Source organism: Esox lucius, chromosome 12 (genome assembly GCF_011004845.1).
Source record: "Esox lucius isolate fEsoLuc1 chromosome 12, fEsoLuc1.pri, whole genome shotgun sequence".
In the NCBI taxonomy this organism is placed as follows: Eukaryota; Metazoa; Chordata; class Actinopteri; order Esociformes; family Esocidae; genus Esox; species Esox lucius.
The window spans coordinates 9,058,028-9,082,224 of NC_047580.1; the positions used below are offsets into that span (position 1 = coordinate 9,058,028).

At 43.5% G+C, this 24,197-nt stretch overlaps 1 protein-coding gene across 3 annotated transcripts in view; it reads right to left on the reverse strand.

Moving 5' to 3' along the window:
- The window catches only part of LOC105028997 (prickle-like protein 2), a 56,997-nt gene that overhangs the window by 16,876 nt on the left and 15,924 nt on the right, over window positions 1-24,197 (reverse strand). Inside the window, exon 1 of one of the 3 annotated variants that reach the window (XM_020051393.2) lies at window positions 8,409-8,429. The exons of the other annotated variants lie outside the window; for them this stretch is intronic. The gene's annotated coding sequence lies outside the window, so the exon portion shown is untranslated. Of the gene's footprint in view, window positions 1-8,408; window positions 8,430-24,197 lie in introns of those variants that run through there. 3 annotated transcript variants of the gene reach the window in all.

A 24,197-nucleotide genomic window follows, 5' to 3' on the forward strand; every position in this document is an offset into this window, starting at 1 on the left:
TAGACCAGTACAGAGGAAAGAACAGCTGGACATAAGCGTTATAAAACATTAATAATTAACAGGACAAGGTGTCCGCTGCATATTGCAACCTGATGACACCAGATTTTTTGTTGTTGTTGAAAAGCAATTCATTTAGGCAGCAAATGGGGTATTTAGCAACATTAAAGAGACTTAATGTGCTGTACATACTAACAAGAATAAGTGTGGTATCTAGAATGCTCCATAATGTTCATATATATTGGATTGTATTCATTTTAGTCATTCTCTGAAATGATTAATTAGCATGGTTGATCAGTTCAGCGAGTGACTAAATTCTATTCAATTTTCCTGCAGGTTTTGCTAAATCATGATTCTGCCGAACCTACTTCTCTACAGGAATAAAGCTGCCTAACCCTTCTGCTAAGAATTTTCACACACTCAGAGAAAAAAAAGCTTTTGTGTACTTCAACTATCGAAAGGTAGAACCCCTTTGGTTTCAAAGGGGTTCTACCTTTTTGGGTTCTTCGTTTCTGGTCGAACCCCTTTGGTTTCAAACTAGAACCATTTCCATGGAGGATTCTACAAATAACAAAAAATGGGAAATGGGAATGGATTGTAGGTATATGGTTAAGGGAGTGAGAGGACCTAAGTGTATTTCTTTCTGTAAGGAGAACAACCTCATGGGTTTACTGTAGCTAATTCACTCCTGAGAGAATCAGTCCCCCCACATGACACAAATCAAGCTCCAACAGGATCTGTCCACCAAACAACATTCCCTCACCACGACACTGACACCATGTGGAACATCCATTCCTTGGAACCGAACAGCTTGTGAAAACAGCTCCTCTGACTTTATTACAAAACACACACACACAAAGCCACAGGAGATAACTCAAGCCATGAAAGCACAGGGAATAAGCATGTCTCCCTATTTGTGCTTTGAGGCTGGAGCCAGTGAGTCAGTCAGGTTTCATGCGATGTTTATCTCTCTCTAAGATGGATGCTGCTGACTGTGGTTTCCCAAGGGGGGCTAGGGAAAGCAGCTGTGTGATGGTGGCACCTAGCCCCTGGCCTGGCCTGAGGTGGACATGCGGCTGGTGCTCTAGTTACGTCACCGGTGTAAGGAGGCTGAGTGGAGAGAGTGTGAGAGGAGGCCTCACGGGAGGCCCGGAGAGACAGTGTGTGTTTTTGACGTAACCCACTCTCACCGAGTGGTTAGTCACCAACACGCTCCTCTGATCTGCCCCGGCAACCCACCGGGAGGGCAGGGGGATTCGGAGGGAAGGAGGAAGGGAGGCAATGGCCCGAGTGCGGTTCTGCTTTCAAGTGGAAAAATCGGAGTTGGGGTGTTTTACTTGTCTTGGAGGCAGACCTGGCCAGAAGGTTGCATTTAGTCTGATTGATTGACTCAGTGGGAAGGGCAGGACTTAATGAAGTGAATCTAAGTTTAAAACGGAAACAGTTAAAGTACAAGCACTAACCCTGGTGAAGAGTCCTTTCAGAGTATTCAGCTCGTTTAAAATGCAAGTTTTGCCTTCTCCAATGAGTCAGCCAATCTCATTTACTTCTGCCTTCAGTATAAAGTCGTTTTATACAGAAAGTAAAAAATGTGAGCCTGTTTCTTTGTTTATTTGGATTGTCTATCAGTCGCAGCCAATCAACACAGTATCATTAGTGCAATGATAACTAAGATGAGCACATAGGTAGCTAATATGAGTTAAAATGACAAATTCAAGGAGGTTCAGTCTATAATCACCATGACGTTTATCTTTGCTGTGTCTTAAGAAAACAATTCAAACAAATATCAAGCGGGTTGAATACTTTCAAACTCACTGTAGAAAACATTTAGTAATCTCAATTTTAAAGTAAGTAAATTGGTATTCAGCTGTGAACAAAACAACAAAATATGTCATTATTGTAAAGAGAGAAACAGAGACACACAAAGAGAGAGAGAGAGAGAGAGAGAGAGAGAGACATACAGAGAGATAAAGACAGAGAGATAGTGAAGGGAGAATAGATGGACACACTGTAAATGGAGTAAGTGAGAAAGGGAGAGAAAAAGAGTGATAGAGTGCTGTTAATGCCGTGCCAAAAGAAATGTTTTTCTCTTTTCACGTGTCATGCTTCACCTCCCTTTCTCCCTCCTCCTTCCATCCTCATGTGGACCTAACAGGCTCTGTGTGGGTGTGCATGAGAGAAAGAAAGATAGCGAAATGGAGAGAGGGAAAGAGAGTTACAAAGAGAAAGAGCCTCTTCTTCATGTGAAAGCTGACATGAGAAGAGGTGCTCATCTGAAGCACTGAAAACCTAATCTCTCTCGGACAGATCTAGTATGTAAACAAAACCGGTACCATCCAATCTGTCAGGAGGGAATGAGATTGTGGGAACAGTGACCTTCAGCAGTTCCGGTGTTCAGGTTTTGTGGTTACTGGTTATTTAGAAAAACAAATAACCAGTCTTCTTATAATTTTAATTTTGGAAGGAAAATTGGTAATTTTCCCCATAACATTTTGTTCCATTTCCAATCTCTCCTGTTTCCATCTTTTCACATGTACGGGCCCAAAAATTGAATTGAGGAATTGAACATGAATCATATTCAACATATTCATATTCATATGCATAAAAACATGTACATACAGTTGTGCTCAAAAGTTTGCATACCCGTGGAGAATTGGTAGTATATGTACCATTTGTAAAGAAAATATGTGTGAGCAGACAAACCACATGTCTTTCATTTCTTATGGGATTCACATTCAGCTGGAGGTCATAACAGAATGGCACAATCATAAAACAAAACATGGCAACAAAGAAAGAAAAGAACTGATCCCTGTTTAAAAGCCTGCATACACTTAGTTCTTAATACTGTGTCTTGCCCCCTTTAGCATCAATGACAGCGTGCAGTCTTTTGTAATAGTTGTCAATGAGGCCCCGAACTCTTGCAGGTGGTATAGCTGCTCATTAATCTTGGCAAAATGCCTCCAGGTCATGCAAAGTCTTTGGTTGTCTTACATGAATCGCATGTTTGAAATCTTCCCAGAGTGGCTCGATGATATTAAGGTCAGGAGACTGTGATGGGCACTCCAGAAACTTCAACTTTATCTGCTGTAACCATTGGAGGGTCAACTTGACCTTGTGCTTAGGGTCATTGTCATGTTGGAAAGTCCAAGAGCGTCCCATGTGCAGGTTTTGTGCAGAAGAATGCAAATTGTATTGCCAGTATTTTCTGATAACATGCAACATTCATCTTGCCATCAATTGTCACAATATTCCCCATGCCTTTAGAGCTCACACACCCCAAAACATCAGTGAGCCACCACCATGCTTCACAGTGGGGATGATATTCTGTTCACTATAGGCCTTGTTGACCCCTCTCCAAAAATAGCACTTATAGTTGTGACCATAAAGCTCTATTTTGGTCTTGTCACTCCAAATTAGAGTGCCAGAAGCTGTGAGTCGTGTCAAGGTGTTGTCGGGCATATTGTAACTGGGCTTTTTTGTTGCATTGGCGCAGTAAAGGCTTCTTTCTGACAACTTGAACATGCAGCTGATTTTTGTTCAAGTATCGTTTTATTGTGCTCGTTGAAACAACCACACTGTCTTTTTCCAGAGCATCCTGTATTTCTCCTGAGGTTACCTGTGGGTATTTCTTTGTATCCCGAACAATTCTTCTGGCAGTTTTGACTGAAATCTTGGCTTAGTATCAAGAGATCCCAGAATTTTCCACTTCTTACTAAGCGATTGAACAGTACTGACTGGCATTTGCAAGGCTTTTGATATCTTTTGATATCCTTTTCCATCTTTATAAAGTTCCATTACATTGTTACACAGTTCTTTTGGTAGTTATTTTCTGCTCCTCATGGCTGAGTATCGAGCCTGTTTATTGCATCCACATGAGAGCTAACAAACCCAATGACTATTTATACACAGATATTAATTGCAATTTGAAAAAACACAGGTGTGGGAAATTCACCTTTAATTGCCATTTTCACCTATGTGTTTCACCTTGTGTGTCTGTAACGCCAAACATTCAACAGTATGTAAACTTGTGATCAGGGCCATCTGGGTGATTTCTGTAATCATTATGATTTAAAAAGGAGCCAAATAATCATCTGATGATAAATATGTATATCATATTTTCATAATCACTGCCAAAATGTCACAATTTCTGCCAAGGTATGCAAACTTATACCTTGTATATAGGACTGTATATAGAACATGTACATTGCAGCTATACATACAATTGATTGCAGAAGTATTCATCCTACAATCTTGAATGAAAATGGATTTTCTCATTTTATTAATACTGTGTACACAAAAAGCTTTAAAGGTGCAAAATATTGATTTAATGTGAAACAAAGTGTAATTAGATATACACCGAAATGTGTTGGATTGTTGCAGTATCTACCTTCTGAATCAATACTTGATGAAGTCACCTTTGGCAATAATTACAGTTGACAGACTTTGAATTATGCAATTCTTCTAAGCAAAATTGCTCAAGGTCTTTCAATTTGGATTGACACCAATCCAATAGTATCAATTTGTGGCCAAGATTCTCAATTGGATTGAGTTGCTGGCTTTGCCTGGGCCATTTTGACACTCTTAATTTATAACCACTCCAATATAGCCTTGGCTGTGTATTTACAATCATTGTCTTGCTGAAAAGTTAAACTTCGTTCCAGATCAAGTTCCATGGATAAAAGTTTTCACTCTTAGAATTTCCTGTATCTCCATCCATCTTGCTGTCAATGCTGAGAAGTTTACCAGAATCCCCATAACATGATGCTGCCACTGCAATGCCTTACTCTTGTAAGAAGTTGTCTTCATGCCACACAACATTTTGATAAAACATTTTATTTTGGTCTTATCGGATTTCGTGTGACAAATGTTCAGCAACAACTCTTCCACATACGTGGAGCACACGTGTATTAGTTGAGATATGCACAGCTTCTCATCCTGAACCAAGAACATCTCAGTTCCTTACTGTTGGCCTCTTGGTGGCTTGTCTGACCATCACCAGCACCGACCTGCTTGGTAGATTGCTTGGTAGACTTGGTAACTGGCAAATACCTGGTTGTTTCATATTTTTTCAATTAATGGGACTGGTGCTTTTACAGAAGTTTCACCCAGACCTCTTTTAAAGCCCCCTTGTAGACTCATAGAGTGATTGTTTGGATATGCAGTCTGACAACCTCAGTAGCTTTCCAAAAAAAATCAAGTGACGCTTTAATTCACCCAGGCACACTATTCAATGACTTACGGGACTTTTAGAGGTAATTGACTTTGACACAGCTGACTTGTGTGAGAGTGCAAAGAACGTGAATACTTATACAATCAAGACTTTTGTGTTTTAAATTTGTTTTTACAAAATACATGTGATATACACTCACCTAAAGGATTATTAGGAACACCTGTTCAATTTCTCATTAATGCAATTATCTAATCAACCAATCACATGGCAGGTGCTTCAATGCATTTAGGGGTGTGGTCCTGGTCAAGACAATCTCCTGAACTCCAAACTGAATGTCAGAATGGGAAAGAAAGGTGATTTAAGCAATTTTGAGCGTGGCATGGTTGTTGGTGCCAGACGGGCCGGTCTGAGTATTTCACAAACTGCTCAGTTACTGGGATTTTCACGCACAACCATTTCTAGGGTTTACAAAGAATGGTGTGAAAAGGGAAAAACATCCAGTATGCGGCAGTCCTGTGGGCGAAAATGCCTTGTTGATGCCAGAGGTCAGAGGAGAATGGGCCGACTGATTCAAGCTGATAGAAGAGCAACTTTGACTGAAATAACCACTTGTTACAACCGAGGTATGCAGCAAAGCATTTGTGAAGCCACAACTCGCACAACCTTGAGGCGGATGGGCTACAACAGCAGAAGACCCCACCGGGTACCACTCATCTCCACTACAAATAGGAAAAAGAGGCTACAATTTGCACGAGCTCACCAAAATTGGACAGTTGAAGACTGGAAGAATGTTGCCTGGTCTGATGAGTCTCGATTTCTGTTGAGACATTCAGATGGTAGAGTCAGAATTTGGCGTAAACAGAATGAGAACATGGATCCATCATGCCTTGTTACCACTGTGCAGGCTGGTGGTGGTGGTGTAATGGTGTGGGGGATGTTTTCTTGGCACACTTTAGGCTCCTTAGTGCCAATTGGGCATTGTTTAAATGCCACAGCCTACCTGAGCATTGTTTTTGACCATGTCCATCCCTTTATGACCACCATGTACCCATCCTCTGATGGCTACTTCCAGCAGGATAATGCACCATGTCACAAAGCTCGAATCATTTCAAATTGGTTTCTTGAACATGATAATGGGTTCACTGTACTGAAATGGCCCCCACAGTCACCAGATCTCAACCCAATAGAGCATCTTTGGGATGTGGTGGAACGGGAGCTTCGTGCCCTGGATGAGCATCCCACAAATCTCCATCAACTGCAAGATGTTATCCTATCAATATGGGCCAACTTTTCTAATGGATGCTTTCGGCACCTTGTTGAATCAATGCCATGTAGAATTAAGGCAGTTCTGAAGGCGAAAGGGGGTCAAACACAGTATTAGTATAGTGTTCCTATTAATCCTTTAGGTGAGTGTATGTTGTCAGTACCATGCACAGACCTTCCGAGGGGCACGTGCTGAATCTGAAAAGGTGGGCAGAGTTGTTGGCTCACACGGACGAACGATGTGTTGGAGTGAGTGGCGCACGAAAAAAGACAGACGCATGCCCATCGGAGTGAGTGACACGTCTAAAAAAGACGGACGATGCATGCCTGTCAGTGTGCGTAATGTACACGGCCAGGGCGGACGGGCACATGTCAACTAGAAAGGGCACTAGTTGGCAAAGGGGCATGTGCTCTGCACAGGTTGTACGTGCCTGTATGTTGTATACATCAGTGACTGGAAATTCCCATTAAATACATTTCACTTATGGATTATGACATAAATGTGCAAAAGTGACAACATTCACAGTCCATTATACAGTACATACTGTCCAGATTTGAATACCACTGCACTATCATAATCAGTTGTTCTCTAATCTTGCCTTCCAACAACCTGTGACCACAAGGTTGCTAGATTAAATCCTAGAGGATGCGAGGAAAGGATGATTAGCTGACGTTCTGACCCTGAGTCAGACAGTGAACCATAATTGCTCCCTGTGTGCCAAATGTGGTAGCCCACCTCCCCCCACTCCCCTGATTGGTTGGGTTAAAAATTGAACTGAAATTTTGATTTGATCTCTGTATCCCACATCCCTAACACCTTCACAGTTCACAAACTAGCCATCATTCATGGCAGAAATGTTTGTTCAGGGAGTATCAACTGAGCCGGATGAGGGATATAGCAGCTTAAAGCCTGTGTCAAACAAATGGTGGATCTGGTAGCCTGACTGTTGAAGGAAGGATGGACTAAGCTCTTCTGTACAATACTGTCTGGCAGGACTAAACACAGTCCATAGGCCTGTCTGGGTGATATAAAGACTGTCATCCACTTCTCTCCCCAACTTCACTGACAGCATTTCATTACTCACTGAGCTGTAGGAACTATATGACTCTGCTCAGCCAATGAAATACTGATGCAAGAGTATACTGTATGTGAAGGCACTATGCCATGAACTTAACTAGATGAGAGTGTGTGTTTGTGTGTGTGTGTGTGTGAGAGAATTTGTTCCTCATGTTAAACAGTACAAGTGTTTTACTTCCCCTAGGCCCAGGGTGTCCTTCCTTTTCAATACTGTAAAACATCAAACACTTTTAGAATACACCCTTGGGCCATTGGGAAAGCTGTGGCAGACAAATGCATAAATTACCAAAGCGCTTAAAGGTCAATTATAGCTAAATTAAAAATCTGGATTCATTGAGTACATCTGGTACAATAGTGGAATTATCAGAGTTAGGCAAAATGAATGGAAAATGTATGTTAAAAATTGCTTTTCTCTAATGACATAAGTAGCTGCTACTGTCAGCAGTTCATGGATTATGAATAAAAATTACACTAATATGGCCCATGTTGGATAATAACCAAAATGATTGGCCATTTTCTCCTATGCACATGGGTTATTTTTGGTTTATTATGTCATAGGGCTGTTGTCCTCCTTTTAGACACTTTCTTGATCTAAATGAACAGAAACAAATCAGTGGAATAAATGGTTAGCCAAATCAAGATCCTGTGAAATAAGTGACAGATGCTACAGTACCAAACATTAACCCACTGACATCCGAATTACTCAAGTATTGGTTTAAATCACACTGTAGCCAGTTTAGACTACCCTGTTATTGTGATGTTGTTTAACATAAAATTCAGTGCAGAGCATTCTGTGGTGATTCCTAACAGACGGCTCTTCTGTAAGACACTGGGGGTCTCTATTCACATTCTGAGCATAGACAAATGTAACAATATGAAATACTGTTGGACAAATCTCACCTTAAAGCAAGCACAGTGCTTTCACATGTTTGTTCTTGCTAGCAGGCCTGGATAACGTGCAAGTGCAGCCGTGCCATAACCATGACTCAAAGTGAAGATTTGCTTAGGCCACCTAGAAAAATGCAGACAGGACCCTGAATGCTGCGTCTTCCAGATATGTAGATGTGGCCCTGCATGATTTGCTACCTAGATACTTTCAGACCGGACATGCATGATGGGCCCCATATATACTTGCAGACTAGACTTGCATGTCAGGCTCCATAGATACTTGCAGAATGGACTTGCATGCTGGGCCCCATAGATACTTGCAGACCAGACTTGCATGTCAGGCCCCATAGATACTTGCAGAATGGACTTGCATGATGGGCCCCATAGATACTTGCAGACCAGAGTTGCATGTCAGGCCCCATAGATACTTGCAGACCAGACTTGCATGCTAGGCCCCATAGATACTTGCAGACCAGTCTTGCATGCTGGACACCATAGATACTTGCAGAATGGACTTGTATGCTGAGCCCCATAAATACTTGCAGAATGAACTTGCATGCTGGGCCCCATAGATACTTGCAGAATGGACTTGCCTGCTGGCCCCCATAGATACTTGCAGAATGGACTTGCATGCTGGGCGCCATAGATACTTGCATACAGAGTCCAGCATGCTGTTGCACACTTCTTCCATACATTCTTGTAAAAAAGGTTTGGTTGTGAGCTAGACGGTCCAGGGGGAGAAAATGAATATAAAATATTAATTTAGCAACTGTGACAGATACAAATTAAAACTCTTAAAGGGATATTTAGTTTTAAACATGTTAGACCTAGTTTTCCACTAACTTTTAGTGTCAAAGCATCATCCAGACATTTTTGGTCAAAGTTCAATTTCTGAGATTTATTTGGCTGTCTTGTTCTTTAAAACGACCCCACAATAAACAACACAACTGTTTCATGTCTTAGAAGCCAGTAAAGGCATGTCAATACAAAAACAATTAGCTGTTTCCACTATTACCATTATGAAGATGTATCACTAAACTGTGATTACTTCCTGCTTTGTCCTTGCCTTGGAACTCATTTCTAAATTCTGGGGCTTTGTAGAATTCTGGGGATGTAGAGTATGTTTGTATTGCCACATACTGTACATCCCCAGAATTCTACAACGGCAGATTTTTATGGCTAATACAGTGTTGACGCCACTTCCCAGTGCTTCGCCGTTTAATCCATATTTTTGTATGTGTAGCCATGAAGCCTGTGTAGACAAGCAAGAGATTACATGCATATTGCATAAGTGAGAGGAATAGCACTGAGCATAGCACAGCTGAGGAACTCATCTGTTTGCTACAAATGCACAACAAGTGATGTTTGAATAAAAGAAGATATCTAATTTCTCGAAATGACCCCCTGAAAACCTTTTAGTCTTTAAAATGTTATGTTGAGACATTTCAAAAAAAATTTGGGGTGAGTCTGACCACTGAAGTATATAGCTTGTGCTGGCAATTTCCTTCACTTTTACATTTACAACCATGCTACAGCTCCAGAAACAAATAATAGACCACTGCACCTTTTTCAGAAGGTTCAATTTGCAGTGGTCTCTTAATGTGAACCCTTCTGTTCCTCACTCAAAACCTTCCTTTTCAACTTTTTTAGAAAGGAAAGAAAAAGGTACAGTGATCTCTTACATTTTTTCTGGAGCTGTATATTATAAAAAAACACTGCTTAAAACCCAAAACAATCAAACAGAACACATTAACTGGTTTAGCCCAGGCATCAGAGGTCAATTTTCTCAAATAAAGCTGAATGTATTTTTCCCATGCATCCTAACAAAATGTAGCCATAAGTTTGCTTAACCATATGAGTCATACCTGAAAGAAACAAAAACGTTTTTTCAACCTGATCAACTATAGCTAACCAAAGTACCAGAAGACAGTCCAGCCCTCTGCACCCATTCATTCTGGATGGAGTAGAAAAGTAAAATATATTTATAGCACATTTGTTGGTGAGAATGGGAGAATGGGATCCAATTTGGGCTGACTAGTCTAGCTGGATATTATCTGGAGTGAATTAAGAAACACAACAGCTGAAATAAATGTGTAATAAGGCTAATAGTTGCATAGGGAATACTACATTGGCCAATCATGTTTCTTCCTCTCAGTCTGTGTATAGGTAACCCAAAAGGATTCTAACCTGCAAAATAATGAACGTTAAGAAGTACAAGTTTGCTGCAGTTTAAAATAGTTTTAATCCTTTCAAAGATCAGGGACCTAATTTATCTATGTTGCTTAGAACTGCTCTAAATGTGTACTTTGGAATGGTGGTATGCATGTATGATTTAACAATTCTATTATTTATTTTTTACACACACTGGTAAGAGATCTCCATTGTTAAATTCCACTTGTTCTTAGCCTCAGTGCACCATGGGTATTTGCATTTAGACACAACCCTATTTCACCATATATGGACATTATTTGACTGTGGGAAAGATACATCATGGTATATTGGAAACAAAGGATGCAATCCAAAAATCAAGATAATTTAGTGTAACATTGAGTAAATTGCAAAAGCATTTATCTGGCTTGTTGCTTGTTTAAGCAGTAAAAATGTAAATGCTGCTAAAGAAAGGACAATAAGGACAATTCAAATGTCTTTAGCGTTACTTTGCTCTTCAAATGTGTATATTCAACAAAACCGGACACAGGCCCAAGATATCATCTAAATTATGGTAATATTTTTTGTATCGTCTAAGCTAGCTAGCTTGGCTGGCAAGTTTGCTGAAGTAATTGAAGAACCAGCTAGAACACTTCGAATCCAACTGGCTAGATTGAAAACATATTATCTAAGGTGTTGACGTTTTATTTCCAAATATCAAAATGATTTGGACCCTGGCTAATACCTAAGCCACAGAAACCTAGCTAGAGTTGACAGTGGTGCTAATTAACAAGCTACATTTTAATGTACATTTTTATATTAATTTACATTGAGCCTCAATCAAATTATTGACTGCTGACTTTATGCAGTTTTCAGTCTAACCTATAAAATAATTAACATTAAGGACATAATAATCCCTTGACTATTGAGTTTGATTTTGGGGGTGTTGGGGGGACATTTTATTTGTTTTTGCAAATTGTTGTTATTATTTGAGAGGACCATTGTATCTGCTTCTAATGTTGGGGGGACATTCCCCCATTTCCCCCTACTCCTATGTCTTTGAATGTATGCCAGTAAATTACAAAGGTTGAATGATATTTTGTGAAAAACTTTCCTTCATATAAATACAGAGACTGAACTTAACTTAAATCCCAATACAGAAGAAACCAGAAAGATACCCCCAAAATTTGTGAAGGCAGGAGACACAGGAAAGACATTGAAAAAGTTGAAGTGACAGTGTAGAGAGAAATAGCTGATATTTTCAAGGAAGGGTTTTAAGTTGAACGTCTCATTGGTTGCACATGCTACCTTATTCCTTCATTTTGCCTCGATTGCACATCTTAGAATTCCCATTTGTACCTGCACAACTATTATCCCAGTTGTACCATACACTATACTTAATACTTATAAATCTTCTTCCCTCCTCTATTTGCACTTCTGTTTAGATGCTTACTGCATTTCGGTGTACTGTACTCGTACTTGTTCAATGACAATACCATTCTAATCTAATCTAATATAATGCATCTCTCTATTGTGACTTACTTATTTTCTGTCTTAATTGAAGTTAGCAAGAAGAAGTTCATGTTTTCTGGGTTGAAATTTAACATTTAAATGATAAAGGCTATTAGGCTTAAGAAATAATGTTTCGTCAAGTGATCATGTATTTAACTTACACAGTTTCAAACCGATTGTAATCTTCCGTTTTTTCTCTCTTGGGAGGGTGGGTGGGGGTTGTTTGCTGCAACCCATGAACTCAGCATTTCTGGAGGGCTACATACTGTACGTAGCTGCCTCAAATGCTCCCCATTATAGCCAATGTTCAAATGCCATCATTGTGGTTCTGCCCAATGAACAAGTCATATGTTCTACCTGTAGAATGAACGAGTCATGTGTTCCACCTGCCAATTGAACAATTCATGCGTTCCACCTGCCGAATGAACAAGTCATGTGTTCCACCTGCCAATTCTACGATTCATGCCTCCCACCTGCCGAATGAACGAATCATGCGTTCCACCTGCCGAATGAAGAAGTCATGCGTTCCACCTGCCGAATGAAGAAGTAATGTGTTCCACCTGCCTATTGAATGATTCATGCGTCCTACCTGTCGAATGAACGAATCATGTGTTCCACCTGCTGAATGAACAAGTCTTGCGGTGCACCTGCCAAATGAAGGAGTCATACATTCCATTTGCAGAATGAACGAGTCATGCTTTCCATTTGCAGAATGAACGAGTCATGCTTTCCATTTGCCGAAAGAACGAGTAATGCGTTCCATTTGCCGAATGAACGAGTCATGAGTTGTTCCTGCCGAATGAATGAGTCATGTTCCACTTGCTGTCATCACCACATTTAGCAGCATCTTTCAGCATCATATTTTACCTGCTTTGGCCCACCCCTTCAAAAAATTTAATATCCTAAATCCGCCCAGAGAAAACTAATAATTTTTGCTCATAAATTTTTACAGTTTGTGTCTTTTTCAACTCCACTAAATGGTTACGACCAATTTCTGTGGCAGAGATCTCTATCAGTGTCTTGCTAAAAAAGAGACCCTGCAATCAAACGCAAAATTTGCGACTGAATGATCATATGAGGTTGAGCCTTCTTCCCACCAGAATCTCCTGGTTCAACTGATTAGCCGATTAGCTCGTAATATAGCTAACAGTATACTCTAACAATGCCAGGCCTATTAAAACTATGGCCATGGTAACTCTCTCTCAATCTGATTAAATTCTAACTACCTTCAGAACTCCCCAACTCTGGCCAAATTGGCACGATGCAACCTGCTTTTACAGTAACCTTTAAGGATGTGCCAGTCTCGAGTGCTGACTACTCACCTACCCACCTGTAATAATCTCCAGGCCTCTAGCACTATTCATCTGTCTTGTATTTAGAGTAATACAAGACAGATTACTTATGTGACAGCCCACTATGTCTTTAACCACTATGCTATTCAAACAGTGAGTGTTGTTGCACGTGATACTTGTGTAGAGCTCTGGTGTTGGTTTGCATTGTTAAACCAAAGTGGAAACTCCACGGTTCTCGAAACGAATTCCCTACATTAGCTAACATCCAAACCAACAACAGGTATAACAGGGTTGATACACTACATTCAGTGTGTTAAATCAGAAAGAGATTACTGTAGATGGCTAGCTAGTAGCTATAAAGTAATGAAAACAGTGACTCCAATCATTTCATGGCTGGTTCCACTACGCTATGTGAACTACGCTATGTTTATCGAAATTAAGAGGAATATCTTTGTTGTCGGTGCAGTTCGTCTATTGTAATATAACCATAAACAGTTTTACTTTAGAATTACTATAATGTAGCTACTGAAGCTTGTAGCCAGCAAAGACTCCAATCACCCCATGGCTGGTTCCACTACACTATGTGAACTGCGCTATGTTCATCGAAATCGAGAGGAAGGGGTTCCTTGTCAGTGCAGTTCGTCCATCACAATATAAGCATAAAAAGTTTTATTTTAGTCTTACTATAATGTACGTACTGAAGATTTTAGCCAGTGACATTTTCGTATGTTCTGAACAACTTCTAATGCCTACTTTGTTTTGTCTGTAATGAGGATCAAACACTGGTTGCCTACATGTCAGTCCGTGTCTCTAACCACTATGCTGTTTAACAATGGGTAGTAGTCAGTCAGTCACTCACTAACCCACTCACTCAGTAAGAGACATTTTTTCTTCTTGGCCAGCTCCGCTTAGGTGGTCTGGCAAAAACGAATGAAGGGAAAAAATGAAAGGAACACGTAATCATCACAGTATTACACCAAGTCAATTAAACGTCCAGGATATTAATCTGTCCAATTAAGACACGTGAGCAATTGTGAATCAATGTCTCCTGTTTTGGTGCAAATGAAAGTGACAACAGGTGCACTGGAGAGGCAACAGCAAAACAACCCCCAAAAAACTGAATGGTTTTGCAGGTGGTCGCCACTGACAATTGCACTCTCCTTATCTTTCCTGACTGATTCTTCTCTAGTTTTGCATTTAGCTAGTGTCCTTGTCACTGAGTAGCATGAGGCGGCACCTGCAGCCCATTCAGGTTGGACAGGTAGTTCAACTCCTCCAAGATGACACATCCATACTTGCCATTGCAAAGGTTTACTGTGTCTCCCAGAACAATCTCAAGAGCATGGAGGAGATACTAGGAGATGGGCCGTTACACGAGGAGAGCTGGGCATCAACCAGTCAATCGTTATCTGCTCCTTTGTGTGAGGAGGAACAAGAGGAGCACTGCCCTATAAAATGATCTCCAGTGGGCTACTGGTGTGCATGTTTCTGACCAAAATGTCATAAACAGAGTCCATGAGGGTGGCAAGAGGGCCCGACATCCTCTAGTACGACCTGTCCTCACAGCCCAGCAATGTTGATGCTTGATTGGCATTTACCAGAGAACACCAGAATTGGCAGGTCCACCATTGGCACCCCGTTCTCTTCACAGATGAGAGCAGGTTCACACTGAGCACATGACAAACATGAAAGAGTCTGGAGACACCGTGCTGAACATTATGCTGCCTGCAACATTATCCAGCATGACCGGTTTGGCGGTGGATTAGTAATGGTCTGGGGAGACATATCCTTGGAGGGTTGCACAGACCTCCATGAGCTAGCCAACGGTATCCTGACTGCTGTTAGGTTTGCAGGATGAAATCCTCAGACCCATCGTCAGACCTTACGCTGGTGCTGTGGGCCCTGGGTTCCTACTGGTGCAGGGCAATGCCCGGCCTCATGTGGCCAGAGTGTGTAGGCAGTTCCTGGATGACGAAGGCATTGATGCCATTGATTGGCCCTCACGTTCCCCAGACCTGAATCCAATTGAGAACCTCTAGGACGTTATGTATCGGTGAACCCGACACCACCAAGTAGTGCCACAGACTTTCCAGGAGCTCACTGGTGCCCTGATCCTGATCTGGGCGGAGACCCCCAGGACACCATCCTCTGTCTCATCAGGAGCATGCCCAGATGTTGTCGGGAATGTATACAGGCACGTGGGGGCCATTCACACTACTGAGTCACATTATGAGTTGCCATGATGAAATTCACGCAAGTTGGAACAGCTTGTGTTTCCAATTATTTATTCAGATTTTCTGTGTGAGTTTTAATCCAGCCCTCAATCGATTGGTGGTTTCCACTGTTATCCACAAATTGCACAATGTACAGTAAAGATGTTGATGTTTAATTAATTAATCGAGACCCAAGGTGTGATTTAAGTGTTCCCTTAATTTTTTTGAGCAGTGTAAATTGGGGTTTTATCTCCCTGCCTTTGGCTGAGCTCAGTGATTTAACTTCCAAATTGGCCCCACCCCTGAACAGCTGAACCCCATCAAGACCTCATCCGTGGAGGCATAAAGAATCTCCCCAGCCGCCGTTTATGGGAAGGAGAGAAGCTAGAAGAGGTACAAGAGGCTATACGTTTGGAGAAAGTGAAGGAGCTTGAGAGGCAGAAGATGTGGCAACAGAGGGCAGAAGGAGAACAGCTCCAAACCCTGCCACCCTCACCTTGGCTCAGCCTAAGCAGCACAGGAACCAAGCAGGGAGAGGGACCCAAGGCAGAAAGATAGTCACCAAGATGACGCCACCACCCGGTCACAGTGGTTGGTTTTCAGTTCCTGATTTCTCCCTCCTAGTGGGTAATAACTTTTAAGATGGATATACAGCTCTTGCAAACCTACTACCTTTTCATTAGGCTTAGCCTTAGGCTAATGAAGATGACATTGCAAACTACAAACATTTGAAGCCAGAGATTGACACTAATTCATCTATTACATTCAACATCAAACTAAGTTATTTAGCTAACAAGTTAAACGTCAGACCAAATGTAATTTAAGTTAACTACACCATTGAATGGTTGACTACTGATAAACATTTAAATTAGTTGTCAAAACGTGTTAAAGCCCACAAATCATCTGCTGAATTGTAATTGGGCGATATCCAACATCCATCCATCCATCTTCTTCCGCTTATCCGGGGCCGGGTCGTGGGGGCAGCAGTCTAAGCAGGGATGCCCAGACTTCCCTCTCCCCAGACACTTCCTCTAGCTCTTCCGGGGGGACACCGAGGCGTTCCCAGGCCAGTTGGGAGACATAGTCCCTCCAGCGTGTCCTAGGTCTTCCCCGGGGTCTCCTCCCGGCGGGACGGGACCGGAACACCTTCCCAGGAAGGCGTTCCGGAGGCATCCGAAACAGATGCCCAAGCCACCTCAGCTGACCCCTCTCGATGTGGAGGAGCAGCGGCTCTACTCTGAGCTCCTCCCGGGTGACCGAGCTTCTCACCCTATCTCTAAGGGATCGCCCAGCCACCCTGCGGAGAAAGCTTATTTCGGCCGCCTATATCCGGGATCTTGTCCTTTCGGTCATGACCCAAAGCTCATGACCATAGGTGAGAGTAGGAACGTAGATTGACTGGTAAATCGAGAGCTTTCTTCACCACGACAGACCGATACATCGACTGCATTACTGCAGAAGCTGCACCGATCCGTCTGTCAATCTCCCGTTCCATCCTTCCCTCACTCGTGAACAAGACCCCTAGATACTTAAACTCCTCCACTTGAGGCAGGCACTCTCCACCAACCTGAAGTGGGCAAGCCACCCTTTTCCGACTGAGGACCATGGCCTCGGATTTGGAGGTGCTGATTCTCATCCCCACCGCTTCACACTCGGCTGCAAACCGTCCCAGTGCATGCTGAAGGTCCTGGTTAGAAGGGGCCAACACAACAACATCATCTGCAAAGAGCAGAGATGAAATTGTGTGGCCCCCAAACCTGACACCCTCCGGCCCCTGGCTGCGCCTAAAAATTCTGTCCATAAAAATTACGAACAGAACCGGCGACAAAGGGCAGCCCTGCCGGAGTCCAACATGCACTGGGAACAAGTCTGAATTACTGCCGGCAATGCGGACCAAGCTCCTGCTTCGGTTGTACAGGGACCTGACAGCCCTTAGCAAAGGACCCGACAGCCCTTAGCAAAGGACCCAGGACCCCATATTCCTGAAGCACCCTCCACAAGATGCCGCGAGGGACACAGTCGAATGCCTTCTCCAAATCCACAAAACACATGTGGATTGGTTGGGCAAACTCCCATGAACCCTCCAACACCCCGTAGAGGGTATAGAGCTGGTCCAGTGTTCCATGGCCCGGACGAAAACACACTGTTCCTCCTGAATCTGAGGTTCTACTATCGGCCGTATTCTCCTCTCCAGAACCCTGGCATAGACTTTCCCGGGGAGGCTGAGAAGTGTGATCCCCCTATAGTTGGAACACACCCTCCGGTCCCCCTTCTTAAAAAGAGGGACCACCACCCCGGTCTGCCATCCCAGAGGCACTGTCCCCAACCGCCACGCGATGTTGCACAGGCGTGTCAACCAAGACAGCCCCACAACATCCAGAGACTTGAGGTACTCAGGGCGGATCTCATCCACCCCCGGTGCCTTGCCACCGAGGAGTTTCTTGACCACCTCTGTGACTTCAGCCCGGGTGATGGACGAGTCATCATCCTCTGCTTCCTCAATGGAAGACGTGACAGCGGGATTGAGGAGATCCTCGAAGTACTCCTTCCACCGCCCGACGACATCCTCAGCTGAGGTCAACAGCTGCCCACCTCTACTGTAAACAGCGTTGATAGGGCACTGTTTCCCTCTCCTGAGGCGCCGGATGGTTTGCCAGAATCTCTTCGAGGCCAGCCGATAGTCCTTCTCCATGGACTCACCAAACTCCTCCCAGGCCCGAGTTTTTGCCGCCACAACCACCCGGGCTGCAGCCCGCTTAGCCTGTCGGTACCCGTCAGCTGCCTCAGGAGTCCCACAAGCCAACCAGGCCTGATATGACTTCTTCTTCAGCTTGACGGCATCCCTTACTTCCAGTGTCCACCACCGGGTTCGGGGATTGCCGCCTCGACAGGCACCGGAGACCTTACGGCCACAGCTCAGAGCGGCCGCTTTGAAAATGGCGGTGGAGAACATGGTCCACTCGGACTCAATATCTCCAGCCTCCCTCGGGATCCAGTCGAAGCTCTGCCGGAGGTGGGAGTTAAAGATCTCTCTGACAGGAGACTCAGCAAGACGTTCCCAGCAGACCCTTACAGTACGCTTGGGCCTGCCGAATCTGTCCAGCTTCCTCCCCCGTCATCGGATCCAACTCACCACCAGGTGGTGATCAGTTGACAGCTCCGCCCCTCTCTTCAACCGAGTGTCCAAGACATACGGCCGCAGGTCAGATGAGACGACAACAAAGTTGATCATCGACCTGCGGCCTAGTGTGTCCTCGTGCCACGTGCACTGATGGACACCCTTATGCATGAACATGGTGTTCGTTATGGACAAACTGTGACTAGCACAGAAGTCCAATAACTGAAAACCACTCGGGTTCAGATCAGGGGGGCCGTTCCTCCCAATCACGCCCCTCCAGGTTTCACTGTTGTTGCCCACGTGGGCGTTGAAGTCCCCCAGTAGAACGATAGAGTCCCCAGTCGAAGCACTTTCCAGCACCCCTCCCAGAGACTCCAAGAAGGTTGGGTACTCTGCACTGCCGTTCGGCCCATAGGCACAAACAACAGTGAGAGACCTGTCCCCGACCCGTAGGCGCAGGGAAACGACCCTCTCGTTCACCGGGGTAAACTCCAACACATGGCGGCAGAGCTGGGGAGCTATAAGCAAACCCACACCAGCCCGCCGCCTCTCACCATGGGCAACTCCAGAGTGGTGAAGAGTTCATCCTCTCTCAAGGAGTGTGGTTCCAGAGCCCAAGCCGTGCGTAGAGGTGATCCCGACTACCTCTAATCGGAACCTCTCAACCTCACGCACGATCTCAGGCTCCTTCCCCGCCAGCAAGGTGACATTCCACGTCCCTAGAGCCAGTTTCCGTGTCCAGAGATCGGGTTGTCTAGGCCCATGCCTTCGACTGCCACCCGATCCTCTTCGCACCGGGCTGAGCCCGGCCGGGCCCCATGGGGAAAGGCCCGGCCACCAGGCGCTCGCATACGAGCCCCAACCCCGGGCCTGGCTCCAGGGTGGGGCCCCGGCTGCGCCATACCGGGCAGCGTCACGGAACTCAAAATCTTTATCATCAAAAGACACGTGAAACATGAATATCCAGAATAGTGCTTTGCAAACATGGAGGCAGCTGAGATCTCTATTTTGCACCAACAGAGCCCCGAAATATGACATTTGCTACAAACTGTTAAGTTAGCTGGTAGTCTTGGTGTGGTGATTTCATATCCGTCTGAGTGCCATATATTCCTCCAGTCTGTTTTAAGGAATGCATTAATGACAAATAAATAAACTTCTCTAAACCCTGGCTGAAACCTGGTCTCATTGGAATATGTAAACTATTATAGGTAAACCTATGGCACCTGATTCCGTATGATATGTTACATTATTTTAGGTTACATTACAGTGCCCCTCCTAAAAGGAACAGATGGGATAAAATTAAGAGACCACTGCAAATTGAATGTTTCTGTTCCTCACTCAAAACTTTCCTTTTCAACTTTTTTGGAAAGTAAAGAAAAAGGTGCAGTGGTCTCTTCATTTTCTACGGAGCTGTATATTACAAATGCTAGAAAAACTTATCATATGTTACACACGCTGGACAAACGTATAATATGTTACAAACGCTACGAAAATGTATAATATGTTACGAACGCTACGAAAATGTATAATATATTACGAACGCTACGAAAACGTATAATATGTTACGAACGCTACGAAAACTTATATGTTACGAACGCTACGAAAACGTATATGTTACGAATTTACACAAAATCCAGAAATAGAATAAGTAATAAATGCATTTTATGGTTACAGTTATTGTTAGCTATCACAGCACTGGTGTTTAGGTTAAGATTTAAGTTTGGGGTACGGTTATAAAACAAAAAAGGTTAGGTTAAGGTTTGGTTAGGGTTAGATATCACAGCACTGGGGTTAAAGGTTAGGGTTTGGGTTTAGGTTAAGTATCACAGCTCTGGGGTTAAGGTTAGGGTCAAGGTTTGGGTTCTGGTTACAAAAACAAATCACTTGTGACATATTGTAGAGACCTTAGTAAAGTAAATATTGCTCTCCCCTTACGGGTTGTCCCAATTTGGAGCAGTGGGTGGTGTGGACCTGAAGGATGTAGGTTCTAAACAGGGCCTCCCAATCGCTATTGATTTTCTGGATTATTACTCTAATGTTACTTCACCTAATGTAATATATCCTATGAATTTGGTTATCTAAGATTTTTGTAAAATACTTTATGTATTCCAAGGAGACCAGGCTGGTTGAGCAATGGTGTAAGGAAAGTGAAGGAAATTGCATTTTGTGTGCATTTATTGGCTTGCTCATTCTGGGTGAGATGTCAGGCTGATGAGGTCCTATTTAAAAGTTCCTGTTGCACTAACCCGAGGGGGAAACGGCAATTGAATTTGCACAGGAATGGCATTTATCTTTATTTAGATTTTTATCATTTCAAATGACATGAAATACTGTAGCTTTTTTGGAAAAGGTTGCATGAAAGCTTAAATTATAAAGAATTTCCCAGATTGTAGGCATGGTCACAGCTTTGTAGAAATTCATTATACATGTCCAAGCAAATGGTGATATTGATAAATCCCACACTTACATGCTTGACAAAGGCGCCAGGAGTTTTTTTGTATTTCCAAAAAAATTACTCTCTTCTCAACATAGACTCAGTAGTTCACCTTTTTACAACAGATGATTCAAGTCATACTGTAGAAGGTCAGGAGTTTTCCCTGGTTAGGTTATCAGATCAGGAAAAAACATGGGCCCCTACTCTGAGACCTGTGGTACCATCTCTGCTTGCCAGAATGTCACGTTGTCCCTGTGACACTGTGCTAAAATAAGAAGGCGAACGCTTATGACATTTTCACAGAGTCATGGTGACTCTATAGACAAAGCAACGGTGACTGTGAGTTAACCCACAAATACTGAAATGCTCTTCCTCCAAGCCCCCCACTTTGTGCACTTAAAACACAGCAGCACAAATGTCATCCGCTGGCCTCCATCTCTCTCCCGCTAAACTCACAGCTGTCCCCCATTAATAATGAAGTAAGATAGATGGATGTGAGGGAGGGAGGGCAAGAATATCCCCCAAACCCCCCTTATCTCACCCCTCTGAGGAACTGATTATTTCCCTCAGAAAGAAACTGACGTTCCTGCACACAGAGGTGTAACCCCCACCCCCACCCCTGCCCCTGTACACCAATGTAGCTGGTTACCATGGAATCAGTCAGGCAAGTAGCTACGGTAACACTGGTCCGGCCCTAACTGGCATACGAGTGAGTGATGAGAGTGAAAAACTCAATTAGAAAATGACAAAGATGAAGGAAGCTCACAGGGTATCTGTCATTTGATTCTGAGTGTTGGGGCAAGAGGAAGCCGCCTTGAAAGTAATGAAAGGGAGAGACTTTCCCATGTTGACGGGAGGAGACGCAACAGCCGGTGGATTCAAAGGACTTCACACTGGCAGAGGTAGAAACGCTGAAAATCCCCAAGTACCATTTGTGTCTTGTTCACTGCGTCATGTCATATTCTATCGAGCAAGCCGACCACCCTTTCTGTTTTCCAGCCCACTGGACTGCCCTTGCTTTCCCATCATCCGAGTGCCAAGATTCAGGATACATAGCAGAAGGTCCTAGGGGATGGATATATATGTGTGTGTGTGTACATGAGTCTCTGAAGTCTGGTTGGGAGATTAGTTCCAAGGACACAGGATATCCGCACTTCACTATCTCCGCTAACATCAGCAACAGTCTCACTGAGCTGGCAATATGTGCATCCCATTAAGCAAACAAAACTAAGATCTGCACCTTATGATAAAGTATAACAGATGAAGTTGTAATAGAATTACTACCAGCATTCATTTATATAACAATATAACAATGATTACAACAACAACAAAAGAATTGAATAGAAACCTAGCCCCAGGAAGAAGTTTCATTACATTGACCAACCAACAAAGAACCCAGATTAATCCGTTAAAGCAGGAATCAGCAGTGAAAACAATAACAAAGAGTTTTCCTGCACCTGATTCTGTAAAAAGCTGAGGGTTTGGGCTGGAGAGATATGACCACTCTGAAATTAATAGACAGAGCTATGGATGCAATGACTGACAATCCAATACTATGGATACTGCATAGTATTTGTTTGCTTATACTTTGTTTACAAACTTTGGGGTAAAACAACCTGATCAATTGGGCTCTGATTGGACACAACAGTTAAAATAAGCCCATGAAGAATTTATAAGTTATGCCATTCAATGGATTTAGAAACTCCAGATTGCCCCTTAACGTGTTTATTAGCACAATGCACAGCTCACTTCACATACAGTGGCGCTCCCATCACATAGTAACCAAACATGAGGATGAAAACCTTTATACAGATTATCTGGATATAACCCAATAATGAATTGCAGGCATATGACCCTATAGGAGCAAATAGATAGACTGACTAAATGATGGCCATAAGGAAGGTGCGTGGGAGGACAAGACCACGGACAAACGAATGGGGGCAGTACTTTTTTTTTTTCTCCAGAAATCTGTCTAACAAATATAGCTCTCCCGTATGGCATCTTCTTTCATCCATATCTTATTTTGTCACAGAAATAAAAATAGGGAATTGTTCAGTATTCTCCTGACAAATACAGGCGCAACCCATCTCATGAATGTGCGTGCCCATATGCTTGCGCATGTGTGCACGTGCACACAGATGCACACAGATGCACACACACACCCCAACAGTACTCCTTGATGTGCTAATTGCCGGTGGCTTGTTGTTTCCTGAAATCTAAAGTACGACTCTCATACCTACAATCTATAGAGGCACAAAATGATTTCTGGGAGAGTAGAAAAGCTGTAATTAACGGGTGACAAAATACGGGTTCCTCTCCCACAGTGTGATGACCTGAAACAGCGTGCCGGCTACCAGCCAGATGGGCAGGCAAAACCAGATTCACGTAGCTACTACCCCCCCCCCGCCCCCACTCCCCAAGTCAATAGTCAGTGTTTCAATAAAAGGACCCGGCAAGCCTAATGGATACACACCTCTCCTTCTGCACATGCCACATTTCCTTTCCCAAACCTCCCTGCAGACATGGTGGCAAACTGCCACCTAACACGTGTCTGAGGCATGATGGTGCTCATTTGACAGGATCTCTGGTGCATGGAGTGGGGGGAGAGGGTGGTGGTTCTTGGAGGGATCAAGTGGAGAAGAGCGGGTGCCTGTGACGCCCAGCACAAAGCACACTGTCGCCAGTTCCCCTCATAAGACTGGAAGAACGGATCCAGCAGGAAGGCTCCTGGTGATTCACTACCTGACGTAAAGCTCTGCTTTAAAACGATACTTACGCCATTTTGATTGAGGGTGGAATCGTTAATCTGGGCCCATTATTATTTGAGTGTTTGTGTGTATCTCTGTGTGTGTGTGTGTGTGTCTGTGTATGTGTGTGTGCGAGAGAGGGAGAGAAGAGAGTCTGTTGCTATGCATTTTCTCACGGCTCTGCTTCCCACCAGGCTCTTCACACGAACCATCAGCGAACTGAGCTCAACGGTGTGCTCACACTGTGCTGCTTCACCACTAAGGCCTCAGAGGGTTACCATATGCAGGACCAGTGGTCATGGGCCTTCTCAGAGAACTATCACTCTATGTTTAGATG